The sequence below is a fragment of the Mchenga conophoros genome, linkage group LG2 (assembly GCF_057382185.1).
Source record: "Mchenga conophoros isolate Kocher_MC1m ecotype Shallow Benthic linkage group LG2, M_conophoros_male_GT1.1, whole genome shotgun sequence".
In the NCBI taxonomy this organism is placed as follows: domain Eukaryota; kingdom Metazoa; phylum Chordata; class Actinopteri; order Cichliformes; family Cichlidae; genus Mchenga; species Mchenga conophoros.
In genome coordinates this window covers 37,374,779-37,388,015 of record NC_140527.1, presented here as the reverse complement: position 1 = coordinate 37,388,015, position 13,237 = coordinate 37,374,779, and the positions used below count along the sequence as shown (strand labels likewise).

The following is a 13,237-nucleotide window of genomic DNA, read 5'->3' as shown; positions in this document are numbered from 1 at the left end:
TGGGCTGCAAAGAACAGTTATTGCAAAGCTTAATGAAGTGACAGGGATAGGCCTAGCAGTCATGCCACTCCCTTCTCATCTTTCACGAAGGGATATCTGCCAGGCGCTATAATTTTTAACATGTACTCTTTAACGCTGTTCAAGTAATTGAAGTGAAACCCTTTTTTTTTTGCAGTTAACAGTTATTTACTTTTTCGTTTATTAGATTAATGAGTTGTTATTGAGGAAGAAAGTGTTCATATTAAGTGTAAATCAGCGCTACGCTTGGAGAGTGCAGTAAAAAATGTTTCCCATTGATTCTTATAATAAATTTGAACTTAACCTTTTTTTGGTTTCACAGACACATGGCTTTAATTCAGCTTTAAATGTCCTTTTAAATTCTTTATTAAAGCCACTTTCTCGCCCACTGGGGATTAAAAAAAAACGTCTATAGATAGTCCTTGTTCCCGCTGGCAGGGTAGGAATTCATGATCCAGCATTTCCCCCGGGAGTTACCTTTGCTGGATCCCTATCAATTACCCCTGCAGCGGCTTCACTGAATCAGCTCTTTTTCCTCTATTGTTGAAACAGAACATGATTTGCTCATGAATGAAAAATGCTGTTTAATGTTGTATATCTTCCACCCCCCCCTCCCTTCCCTACAGTGAAGTTGAAAGTCAATGCGAAGGGCTTTGATGTAGATCGTATTGCAGAAAAGGTGCTAGATAGGATTTTACTAAAATGAGATAGTAATTCATTTGTTTTCCTCTTCTCCATGTTTCATGCTTCATTCAGTTCAATCTGAGGATAAGCGTGCTTAAAAATGAAATATTTTATCTTAAAAAAGAATAAGTTTGACCTATATTGGTGTAAAGTTTTCGTCTATCTCAAGTCCAGTTGTTTAACTGAGAATGGTGAAGTTTAAAGGAGTTTTGGGGGTGGGGGGAGTTTCAGGTGTCGTGACCAGCACTAGCAAGATTAATTTCTGAGGTCTCGTACTCTCAGTGTAACCTCTCATTGTAGCTACGGACCATAAATCCTTTGTGCTGATTTGACAAACAAGTCACTAGTGAAAACCGACTTCATTTGTCAGGGATATTGCCCAGACAATATCCCTGTTTTTGTTTTTGTTTTTTTTTAAATAACACGCACACACACTTGTTGTTTTTTCTTTGCTTTTTTGTGGTCCCTCCATCTTTGCCACAAGATGTGGATATTTATAAGTCAAGCACACTTTGGGGGCCTAGTGTATCGTGAAAGATGAGGCAAGCAGGTGTAAATGCCTTCCCTGCAGAGCTGCCCTCAGAAAATGGTGCAAAAAAGGCTTCTGTTATCTCCACGTTTCTTGGGATTCTTGCTTGTTACTTGCATTGTTGAAGAACAACACTTTGGCAGTAAAAGAAAAAAAAGAATCACTTTAACAGCCCCCAATTTTCAGATGCTTATTGCGCTCAGAGGCCTCTAAAACAACTGAGAATGCTAGACTGTCATCTCCCCTGCTGCTTTTATGAGTCTTACTGTTTAATGAGTTTTACCAAGAAAAGGAAATGATAATCAGGAGGGATTTCAAGCCTGGCTTCAGTCTTTTAAAGTGGCTATTTTTTCTTTGTCATTTATTATAATATGTTTTTTCAACTTGATTGAAAACTTAAAACATAAGTCACTACTCTGGGTCTTAACTGACTAAGTCATACTTAACATTTCTTTTTCCGCCTTTGGATGTTGAATAACATAAAAAAGTTGTATTGCACATATTGAAAATATAGCAGTTCCATTTAACCAGCCCATTAAATGGATGTGGTCACGATTAAACCAGGATGTAGTTATGCAAAAGAAGGATTTTAGATAGTTATTCTAATGCTTTGAATAATGCCGGTCGAGGCTGCATCCTGAAAGGCATACGGTGTAAAAATCAAACATGAGGGAATCTAACAGCAGCCAAAATATACATGTAAATATACAGCACCTGTTAAATCAGTGCTCTCCAGTGATGCATTGTTGTGGTTACAAGTTTCAGTAACTTTGTATGATTACAAAGAATAAATACAGCATAAATAGAGAAAAAGACCTTCAAATGAATCATGCCCCCTCCAAGAAAAAAAGAAAAAGAAAGAAAACTTTAACTCAAGCCATCGTCAATCAAACGTACACAAATGTAACGGTTTAAGGCTGTACAGCAACACAATCCAGCTGTTTCATCCAAAGTTTATTTATTGAACGACTTGGTGTTAATTCATATTTTTGCTGTAAGTGGAATCAGTGTTGGTCAAGTTACTTGAAAAAAGTAATCAGTAACTAATTACTGATTACTTCCCCCAAAAAGTTATCCCGTTACTTTACTGATTACTTATTTTCAAAAGTAATTAGTTACTTAGTTACTTTTTAAAAACATGATTTACACCCTGAATAGGTGATAAAGTGATAGATCTTTCAGCCCAATTCTACTTTTTCTACATAATCCATCATACAAAATGTAATCAAATGGAAAAGCATGTTTTTAAAACTTGTTTTATTAGTTTTAATCTTTTAACTTTATGCATCAAGCAAAAATTTAATTATATGCAACATTCACTGATTGGAAGAAATTAGTTTAACATTTAAACCTATTTTCTGCACATTCCAGCACATAAAATAAAATATTTTTTGTGTGTTTACACTCAGTCTTTCAAATAGATGCAAGTAAAACACAGCAGAAAATAAATAAAGTCAAAGACTCAGCGGTCCTGTTGCTCTATTTTCACCTGTAAAGCAGGAGTGGGGCAGGCGGAGGTTTACCCTGGTGCAGGTGTGCCGCGGTCAGTGGAAGAATCCGCGAGTTTCTCTGTGAGTTTCCCATCACGTCGTAGCTACTCGGTGCTTGTTGGAAGTTTAGGGGTTTTTTTCGCTGTAAAAAGAAGTTTTCTTCCCACGCACAGCGGACACTAATGTTTTTGTCACTTTTTATGGAATCAAACTCAAAGTAAGGTCAGTACTTCCACGCTTTAAACGCTGCACGCTCATACTCTCTCTGCACTCGATATATGATCCATTGTTGATCTGCACACAGCTGTTGTCACGAACGTCGCACTCGCTTACGTCACTGTCGTGAGACATTCTCGCAAAAAAATCACGGTTTTAGTAACGCAGTAACGCAGCGTTTCTACGGGAAAGTAACGGTAATCTCATTACCGTTTTTGCAATACTAATCCCTTACTTTACTCGTTACTTGAAAAAAGTAATCAGATTACGCCCATCTCTGAGTGGAATACGCTTCTGTGGCTTCTATAAAGGGAAGAGCATTCAGCCCGATTGTTTCAGCCTAGCTGTGCTTTATTCTGTTTTACTCTTGGAAGGATGCAGCATGTTGAAAATGTGTTACAACTGTGGACACTGATGTCGTGCCATCGTCTTCACCTTTGACACCATTTTGCAGTTTGTGATCAGACAATTGTTTCCACCCCACAAAGAGCTGAACAAATGTGTTATCATAGAAATCTCGGTGTTCTATTAAAACCACCCAAGTAATTGTGTATGATACAACACTTGGTCTCTGTAGAACAACTTGGACTCAATTGTAGAATTATCTTATTTTGCATTCAGATAGTTTTTTACCCTTTTGCTATTTGTCTTTTGTCTTATTCGATCTTCTCTGCCTTTACTTGGCTGTATCGGCTTTTCCCCTTTACACTCTTCCCCATTGACTTGGCTCTCTTTTTTTCTTTTACTCTCATCTCCCCTCAGTTCGCTTTATCAATCAGTGTGTTGTGCCTTTGTACGGCTCTTGGGATCAAAACAGATTCACTCTGGGATTGAATGCGTGTAGCCATGGCCTCCTGCATTTGAAAGGCAATTCATTCAGCTGGAACTTTGCGGTTCAATTTGAAACAAGATTGATGTTGGCAAACTTCACACCCCCTTTATTCCAAAATGTTTCCTCCATTGCCCTCATCAATTGGTGATGGACAAAGGGCATGTGCCAGTTTGTAATGGTGATGTCTGGGGGGGCTTCTCAGCAGAAACAACACAGAGAAAGAAAGGAGATTACTCAACAACAACTGAAATCCCGACATGGACTGTATGTTCCTTATGTGTCATATATAAGTTGCAGAGAGGAATATATATAAAGCCTATCCGAGCTATCATAGAGTGACAGGCGGCGCACATCCTTTTGTTGTTCGGGAATTATTTGTAAATTTAAAAAGGAAACAAAATCAAACACACACAAAGAAAAAGCGGTGTTAGGGATCTATCTAAGGTACACATATTGAAGTTTCAGTGTAAAGGTCAGCACTGAACTTGGCTTAAACCTGACTACAAGTGATGGCTGCAGTCATCCTGCCCCTCATAACAATAAATTAGATCAAATCCTTCAAGAGTTTTCCCCACTTTGACACCCATTTTTGCTTTACCTCCATCCCCACAGCTCTGCCCCTCACACATGCTCTCCCCTACTGAGCCAATGTGGTGTGCACACCAGCTGATTCTCAATCCCTGCTACAAAGCCCCAGCAGCAGGGCGGTAATGGCCCAGCCACAACGGCAGTAATGATGGAATCAGTGGGGGGTTTAGCTGGCTCTCTGACTCTTCCTAATAAGTCCCCTAATAACTCTGTTAACATCAGGGCTGACCTGGCCACCGGATCAAACACACTCACGCATGATCGGCCACCTCACCAGACACTCGGCAGCCTCTTAGACAAGAAAACTGTTGCTGACCAGTAGCCCCTGTAGTGCTTCTTCACTATACTTAACAGACGTTTTGGCTCACAAAACATAGCAGCAAATGTTGCAACAAGTGCTACGCAAATTATTTTAATCCCGTTAAGCGGTATTCATTTACTAACAATATGTCTCGGTGATAAAAACCTTGAAAAAGCTTGTTGCTCTTTCAAAAAACACATCCCTAGGCTATTGCTGAAGCTCTTCCTTTTCAGCTACACACAATGTAATAAGGACCTTAATCTAATGAGTTTAAGCTCAAGTGAAGACATTGTAGCCCACTGTGGGACAGTCTGCCTTGAATTGATAGCGTTTGTGCAATGATTAGCTTTTGATATCTTCTATGTCAAAGTGTTTGGGAGTCAAGCTTGATGGTTTGCCATGCTTCCCTGGAGTACACGGCTGTTTATTTCCGATTGTGTTAATTGAGAGGAGGGACCGTTCGCCAAGACAGCTTTCTCTGTGTCCTTATCCTGTGCTTTTCTTCTCCAGAAATCTCGTTCTTTCTTCTTTCTTATCTCGTCTTTCTCCGCTTTCTTCTGAAATCATCTCTTTGGACATGATGGTGTCCATCTGGAGCCGGGGCCAGCCTGGTAAAAAGACACCCACTCTCACTCTCAGCCTCATTGTTTAACAGCTCCAGTCTCTCACAAACAAGATCTCAATTGGCATTTTACCACATACTCATTTTGTAAATTGTCATCGGTGTCTGAGTGGAGAGATACTTCCCTTTTGGGTGAATTGTTTTGATTACCCGAGACCTTTCCTCACATTTCAATCACTCAATCATGCATTCCAGATTAAATGTCCATTATTACTTGAAACGAGGCTGTTTTGGAAAAGAAACGCCTCAAATTGTGCAATTTTCCACATTTTATGGGAAGGCCATTAATTGCTGGTGCAGGCAGGGGACATTTGTCTCAATAAAACACAAAACACCCCGATGTTCATTTCTCTCTGTTTGGGGCAGCGAGCTCACTGCGGATATCTGTGGGTCAGCCGTTTTCTTTGCTCATCCCTGCACATTTTTAATATATTACATATGAATGGAAATTAGGCCCTTAAATATTAATGACTAGTAATTGGTTTATTGTAGGAGACTATATTATATGTGTGCATCTTTGTAAGAGAGTGAGTCAGCGAGAGAGAAATTTCCTCTCGTTCCCACTTCATATTGCCTTGCTGTGATGTCCCACTGATTTTAATCTTCTCTTCTCAGATGAGAGCCATTCTGGCTATCATGGTGCACTTTAACTTTAGCCCTCTGAATATTAGCTTTCTTTGATACCTGCCGCTTACAGCCTCCCAAGTCTACATCCAGCTAACTTTTATGTGCCTTCAGGTAGACTGTAATGTTCATCAAAAAGCTGTCTCTTGAAAAATAAATATCCCCTATGCATCTAAATATTTTATTTCTTTTTCTTCATGCTCGCTCCCTCGGATAATCTCAGCTAACGGAAATTTGGGATATGTCAATCTTTCTTGTTATCGTTCTAATCTTTTTATTCTCCACGGACCTTAAGAGGTATATATTTTCCATCAATTTGCCTTTATCTTCTCATCAACATTTTTAAGTATTCCCCTTTATTGAGCTTTTTCTTTATTTTCTCAGTACCCTTGTGACAAGGGAGGAGCCAAAGTAGCTTTTAGCGCACAAGCGTCTTTTCCCTTTTGATGGCAAACTAAGCTTGTTTTGTCGAGCTATATTTCTAGAGTGAAAATTGCGAGACATAAAGTCTATAAATACATGAGAGAAATGTTGAATGACGTCTTGTATTTGTCAGTTATAAATACAGCTCCTTAGTTAAATGTTAAAGTTCCATTTGTTTTGCCGTCTCCACTATTGTGGCTGTGAATATCTTGGCCACTCTCCCTCACAGTTACCCTTACATGGTGTTTGCGGGTGTGTAATGCATAATAACAACCATGCTTCCCAAACATGTCAGAAAATTTTAATCTATTCTAATGTAGCATCTAATAGAGTGAAAGGGGCATTTAGTTTTAAACAAATGGAAGAGTATCTGAAGTTGCTGTATGTGTTTGTGCGTCTCCCTCGTGTTTCGTCCAGTAAATCTCCCGTCTGCACGCCTTCCTAATTGAGTGATAGGATTCTTATTAACAATGGGACTTGCCTTTAAAAAGATGACAATGTCAGCACTGTCGCCGGAGCTTTTCACATGAACAACCCCGGTGGAGCCTCATTAACTCACGCCCATGATCCCAAACAGAAGAATATGGAGCGCATATCTAATCCAGCTCAGAAGTACGAGTGCTAGAGCTGTGAGTTTTATAAGGAATCCGTAATGTGGGCTCACTGCTCGCTGTGTGCGCTTCATTGAGTGAAATTCAAAAGTTTTTAAAGTTTTGCCTTAAGTGTTGCTTTCATTAGCGTTGATAATGAAGTGAAGTGGCTTGTCTGCATGCTGCATGGGTGATATTTATATGATTAATATATTTATATACTGACTGAGCGCTAGTACACATGTCTAACTCTGACCTGTCTGAACGCACTGTGGATCTACCTCCGTCTTGATTTTCATGTAGATAAAGATCAAAAGGTGCAGACAAACCTCTGTTTCTCCACTAGCTAACACAACGCCTGACAGTGCAGACTAGCCTGCCGAGTTTGTTACATGGCATTAAGTTTCATTTGTCTGTGAACCTCTTTGGTGGAATTGCTTTGTGACTACAAGAGGGCCAGGCTGTGACACTCCCACAGCCAATCCGGTTGGAACGGTACAGAGACGAGACGGAGCATCGCCGGGGGGAAGAGAGCAAGCGTGATGTCACAAGCAGGATAGTAAACAATCAGAGGCCTGCGTGTTCAAGATGGTGCCTCCTTGAATATAAACAATCATGACTTCTCATGCCAGAGTGCGGTAAATTTCTGCACAGATAGAAGAGGTTGAGGTAAGCGAAAGAGAGAATAAAGCAGACAGACCGTCGTGATTACAGATTGTGATCCAAAGTCACCTGAAAAACGAAAAACAAAACAAAACACTAAAAGCGGCGACACTTAGAGGAACTATATCAAACTTGGCACCGCTGGAATAAAACTTTTTTGTTACGTAAATATGGAATTGAGCTTTGTCAGATGCAGCAGTTAGTTAAAATATGTTGCTGTCAAAAACCAGTAAGACATCCTGACTATTGATGCTTTAGTCCCAGACAACCATTTTCAGAATATGCTAATGTAATATCTTGTATGATATAGTTGTCTTGAATTTTTCATTACTGAAGTAACTTCATTTTAGCATTCAGGATCAATACAGACTCTACAACAAGCAAAGGAGCCTGCACTTTTTAAGTTTTTGATGAAGACCATCAAAAGCCCTGTGTCAATGACAGACAGGAAGGATGTTTTCCAGTACTGTGTGCACAAATTAATGTTAAGACACTTTTGTTTATCCAGCTCAGTGAAAAGGTTGAGTGTTTTCTCTGGCCTTGTAAAGATTGAGCACCACCTCTCCACACCAGTCACATAAACTCTCCTTTAAACTTGTCTCAGTTTCCCTTCAGGAGACACTTATTGGTACAGTTAGCCTTTCTTTTATTTATTTTACCTTTCTTGTTTGTACTTCTCCGTCCTCCCACTCCATCCCTTTATGTGCTCCTCACCATCTTTCTCAACCTGTCATCTCGCTTGAACTTAAAGATGGTATCTTGCTTCTTTTTCCGCTTATCATTGTCTTGCCACTATATCCATAGCATACAAATTTCTGTGTTTCATTTTCTGTGTGAATGTTTGTCTCTGTCTGTTTTCCATCACAGCATTAGGTTTAGACTCGGCTCTCTTTGGCAAAGTTTCCTCCCTCTGTCCCTAAAAGTTGACTCTCTCAGTAGGTGTAACAAAAAAAGGAGAAGAAAACTTAATAAATTAAAGAAAACGTTTTAAAGTCCATGTTATTAATTTGCTCATCTAACAAGCATATGGTCCAAACATGTTTTAATTTTTTATTTATTACCTCTTTGCTTTTTTATTTGTTACTCTTGTGCCCTTGACGCCTTCTTATAAAAAAAGATGAATTTTGAAATAATGATTGAAAGTGTCAAACAAGCCACATAGTTACTATTAATGGCAGATGAGATTATAGATGCATCGCAAGTTGCAGTGCAGAATCATTGAATGGGAATCATGTTTTTCTCTAAACCGCCATTTTTATAGATTATCTCCTCCTTTGTTCCCTCTTTTTGACCGTGTTTCATTAAACACAGTTTGAAAATGCAGAAAAAGCTAAAGCTGGAATGTGATAAATGTGCAGGAGACTGAGCAATGATGTTCAGCATCAACCATTATTTCAGTGTGCTTGTTTTTTGCCTTTGGTGCAGGCGTTTGCCTCTGTAAGCAAACACTTGATTCACAGAGTCAGAAGGTTTCTGTTCCTGCTGTGAGGCTATTCTCATACTTCAGCCATGTTAATCTGTGTGTCTTTTGGTAGTGTTTCACCCTTATTGCAGTTTTGCTCCACCTACACATGTTGAAGGAAGCAGTTCAGGACAGAGACAGTTTGCTTTTACACTTTACGTGAGCACACTGAAACCAGCTGTAACGCTGCAGCAATCAAGCACATTTTAACTAAGATTCAAAATGAGTATTAGCAATTCTGCACTGTTTACATATTTGTACAGATAATACCAGGGTGTTTTGGGAATGTTGTTTACTGAGACTTTCATGCAAATAAGGCCCCGTTGAACTGACTCAGTCCACAGTGGGTGGGCATGCTAATAAACATTGGATTTCAGTGAGTGTTTCATCATTTCCAAATTCTTCCCAGACCTCTGACCTCCGTTTTTCATCGCGGGATGAGGACCGACTGATGTCAAGGCCACGTTTAAATGTTTTGCTGCGTGGAAAGTAGAGGTCCAGTTGTAGTTGGAGACTATTAAGTAGCAGAGCTGGTGGTTTTAAAGATGTGGCAGATTACTTTGACTGCATGGATTTGCATTAAGTTGTTTCTGCTCTCTTGGCCTTTTTTTTTATCACCTTTCCAACTCCCCTCCAATCCAGCTCAGTCTGAGGTAAAGCAGCTTATTAACCTTTCTGAGGCCGCAAGCATCCCCAGGATGGAAAGACACCACAGACGTACTGTGTAAGACAAATTAACCTAAGAGGATTGATACACCTTGATTTTAATTATAATCACACGAGGCAGCAAAATGCATTGGATATTTCATGTCTGCTGCAAACATGAATATTACTATATATTGCTGTTTTATTAAAGTTCAGCTGTGCTGAAATGGAGCTCTAAGAAAAGCAATGAAAAGGTTTCCAGCCAGTCAGTCTACACTTCTGCGTTCTTCACATCTTGTTACTATGATTTGAATTCTTATTATAATCTTTTCTGTTAACCTAACATGTTGAATACAGAAATGTCAGCGTACCTCCTATTACCTCTTACTTGCGCTTTGCGACTAATGCTCTGTATCGCTGAGTTTAATGTCTCCTTTATACCTTGAAAGTGTTGGGACAGTTTCCTAGCCATCCCTCAGATGGGTTCAAAAAATTTGCCATATGTATTCGATTATGCAGGACTGCACTGCATTACTGTGCAAGAAACCTTACTGCACAGTTGTTCATTTACACTCATCCCCATGTAGATTGGTGCCAGTGGACATATAATTCTCCTAAGGCGTATTCCTTTCATCTATCAGCTATCTGCCCCAAGCGATCAGTGCCAATTTCTCCCAAGCAAATGTATATCTTTTATATATCTGCTACAGCTGTGTCTGTAATTGACTACCTATAATTGAATATGTGAAGCCCTCCCCTCCAATGTAATTAAGTCCCACTGTTAGGTGAATGCGATATGAAGACAAGCACATACCAGTCACCTTGTGGCCCATTATTCTGCCCCTAAAATGGGTATTTCACCCTCTATGAAAGAGAAAAACAATTTGCTTCACAACACTCTCCTTATGTACTTACCAGATTAGTTTAATGTGAGTTAGACAAGCAGAGTTTTTTCTCCCTCTTTTTTAAGAGTCTTGCCCCATTCTTGTGAGGGTCCCTTGAGGAATTTCTTCAAATTTGGTTCAACTGTTCATTTGTATTCGAGGATGAACTTTGATAAAGGTCACTGCGACCTCACATCCATATAATTCTTGTAAACGAGACGTACCAGGAGCCCACAGTGGGATTTTCGATAGACATGGGAACTCGAGGATGAACCGATTTCATTTAAATGGCTAAAGATCAAGGTCATTGTGACTCCACAAAACACAATTTACCCATAACTCAATAATTTATATGCTAATTATGAAAACATTTCACCCAAATGTCTACCATGATGAGATAATAAGGCGAGACCTTTTATATATTTGGGTTTCTAGTAATGAAAGTAAAATTCACTGCTGTTGTATAGATTATATGTGGTGCATATAAAGAATTTTACAGCAGCATTTATATTTAAATCAGAGTCGACTGTCATTGCATCAGCTTTGCATTCTGTTAGGAATCGGTGTTATTGAACAACAACAAAAAAATCAGCTTTAATATGTTTATTAAATTCCTTCAAAGTGTTGACTAAAAATTATCTGGACAGTCATGGGTGTAAAGTGCAACTTTTAGTGGTTGCCAGAGGCGAACAATCGCAAGGCGGCATTTCTAGTTTAATCGCTGCACTGACTGTAATGAGCGCTGATGACAGGCAGAGAACAGGGGCAGCAAAAATACTCTGGGGTTAATTGTTTGTTTTTGAGGACTCCAGTTTGCCTTCCTCTACTGGCTTTAGCCAAAGCTTGCACACCGGTGGAAGCAAAGGCACGTGCAGGATGTGATGAGCTAGTGGTGTAGTGGATGACTAAGCAGGGCACCCTGGCCCACCCATAAGTCCCTCTCTACATCTGAGGCTGAATTTGTTCATTAAAGGTGCAGGAGACTGTTTGACCTTAGGCAAATCTCCGATGACCCCTTTCCCTGTAAATGCTTCATTAGCTTTGCTTCACACATATTGGACTGCCGTATTTAGTCTAAGCTTCTACTTGCTCCACCTAAATTGTATACATAGTGTGTTTGTGTGTGTGCTAGTGCGTGTGCATATTTGTATGTGTGTTAATGAGGGCTCCTGGTGGTGTGTAATTAACACAACAACAAATGTCCCTAAAGGGTAAGATTAACGTTGAACACATTAGACACAATGGAGCTCGGGAGAGACTTTTTTTTTTGGCAATTAAATGTTTTGTGTGTGTCTGTGTGCGTGCGTGTGTGTGTCAGACCATAACTCATGTTGGCTGTATTGCTGCCATTTCTGTCTCTCAGACATACACACATACACGTGAGCACACAGTCACACAAAGCCAGCAGTCCCTCTGGATTTGCGGGCTCCTCACATGCAGGCTGGCAGGATTCTGTCTGCCTTCCTTTTCCCGACCGCCTCCTCCACACAACCTGGTCCAACAAAGATAAACACATGCTGGGTAGATTATTAGAGAAGTACCAGGGCCCCACAGCAGAGCAGCCAGTGCACAATTGTGCTTCGAACGTGGTGGTACCTTGTAGAATCCGATGCATTCACCCCCAGGGTGTTCTGATACATACTTAGACACAGGTGGGCGCTGATACCGGCATGTGAGCTACAACAGACTCCGCTGACATTTCATTGTCAAAGAAACTCCCGGCACATTGTTTTCACTAATGGCATTTCTGCTGGTTTAGATGCTTTAGCAGCTTTAAAGGTAAGCGGAAAAATGGCGTTTTTTTTTAATTGATATTGGTTATTACACAGATATGCAGTGCAGTAAAAACATCGTCATTTTCTTAATCTCGTCAAGATGACACAACTCATCTTGGACTACACAAGAATTCCAGTGATGATAATGATGATGAGTAAACCACTTTTAGACATTAACTGCACAATATCCCAAGCGAGTGCTGATTGAGAGACCTAAATAGCCTTCACTCAGCAGAAGCACTCTCCATCTTCCATCTTGTCTTTATGCTAAGATAATATTAGCATCGGAACGCCAGGCTCACGGAAAATGACAGGTCTGGAATTAGAGTTTTTCTCTTAATTTTAGTGTCTGTGAAAGAAAAATGTTTTAAAAAAAGGGTTTAATTGCAAGATAGTTGGGAGCATTCGTGATCATTTTAACTTTAACATCATTATGTAAATTGAATGTATCTGGGACTACTGGTTAAGCAGATGCTAGTGACGACAGATCTAGATGATGCTCTTAACAGTTTATTTTTAATTTTTTTTAGGTGCCCTGAACCTAATCTCCCTCTTACCATACGTTTGTAGCTGTGGGATTGCATTAATTGTGGAGCGGTTTTTCTTCATATCTCTTCATACTAAATTTAAATGTAAATCCTCATTTTTAAAGCCGATATTTCGGAGCGTTCTTCCTGAGCGCTCCCAGATCCTTCATGGGGTTTGCACCTTTTTTACTCTAAATGAGTTTTGCACCCAAACTTGTGTATGCTTAAGAAATAAACGTGCTCTAAGCATGGTTCTGTGTCCAGGGAAGAGTCGAGGGAATAGTAAGAGATGCCATTGTTTTATTAACCACTTTCACTTGAAGATGTGTGGAAGCAGTAAGCACCTGAACAGCAAATGGAGATG

General features: G+C 39.8%; 1 protein-coding gene across 5 annotated transcripts in view; it reads left to right on the top strand.

Moving 5' to 3' along the window:
• diaph2 (diaphanous-related formin 2) overlaps positions 1–13,237 on the top strand; it is a 378,094-nt gene that overhangs the window by 150,781 nt on the left and 214,076 nt on the right. The window lies entirely within an intron of this gene.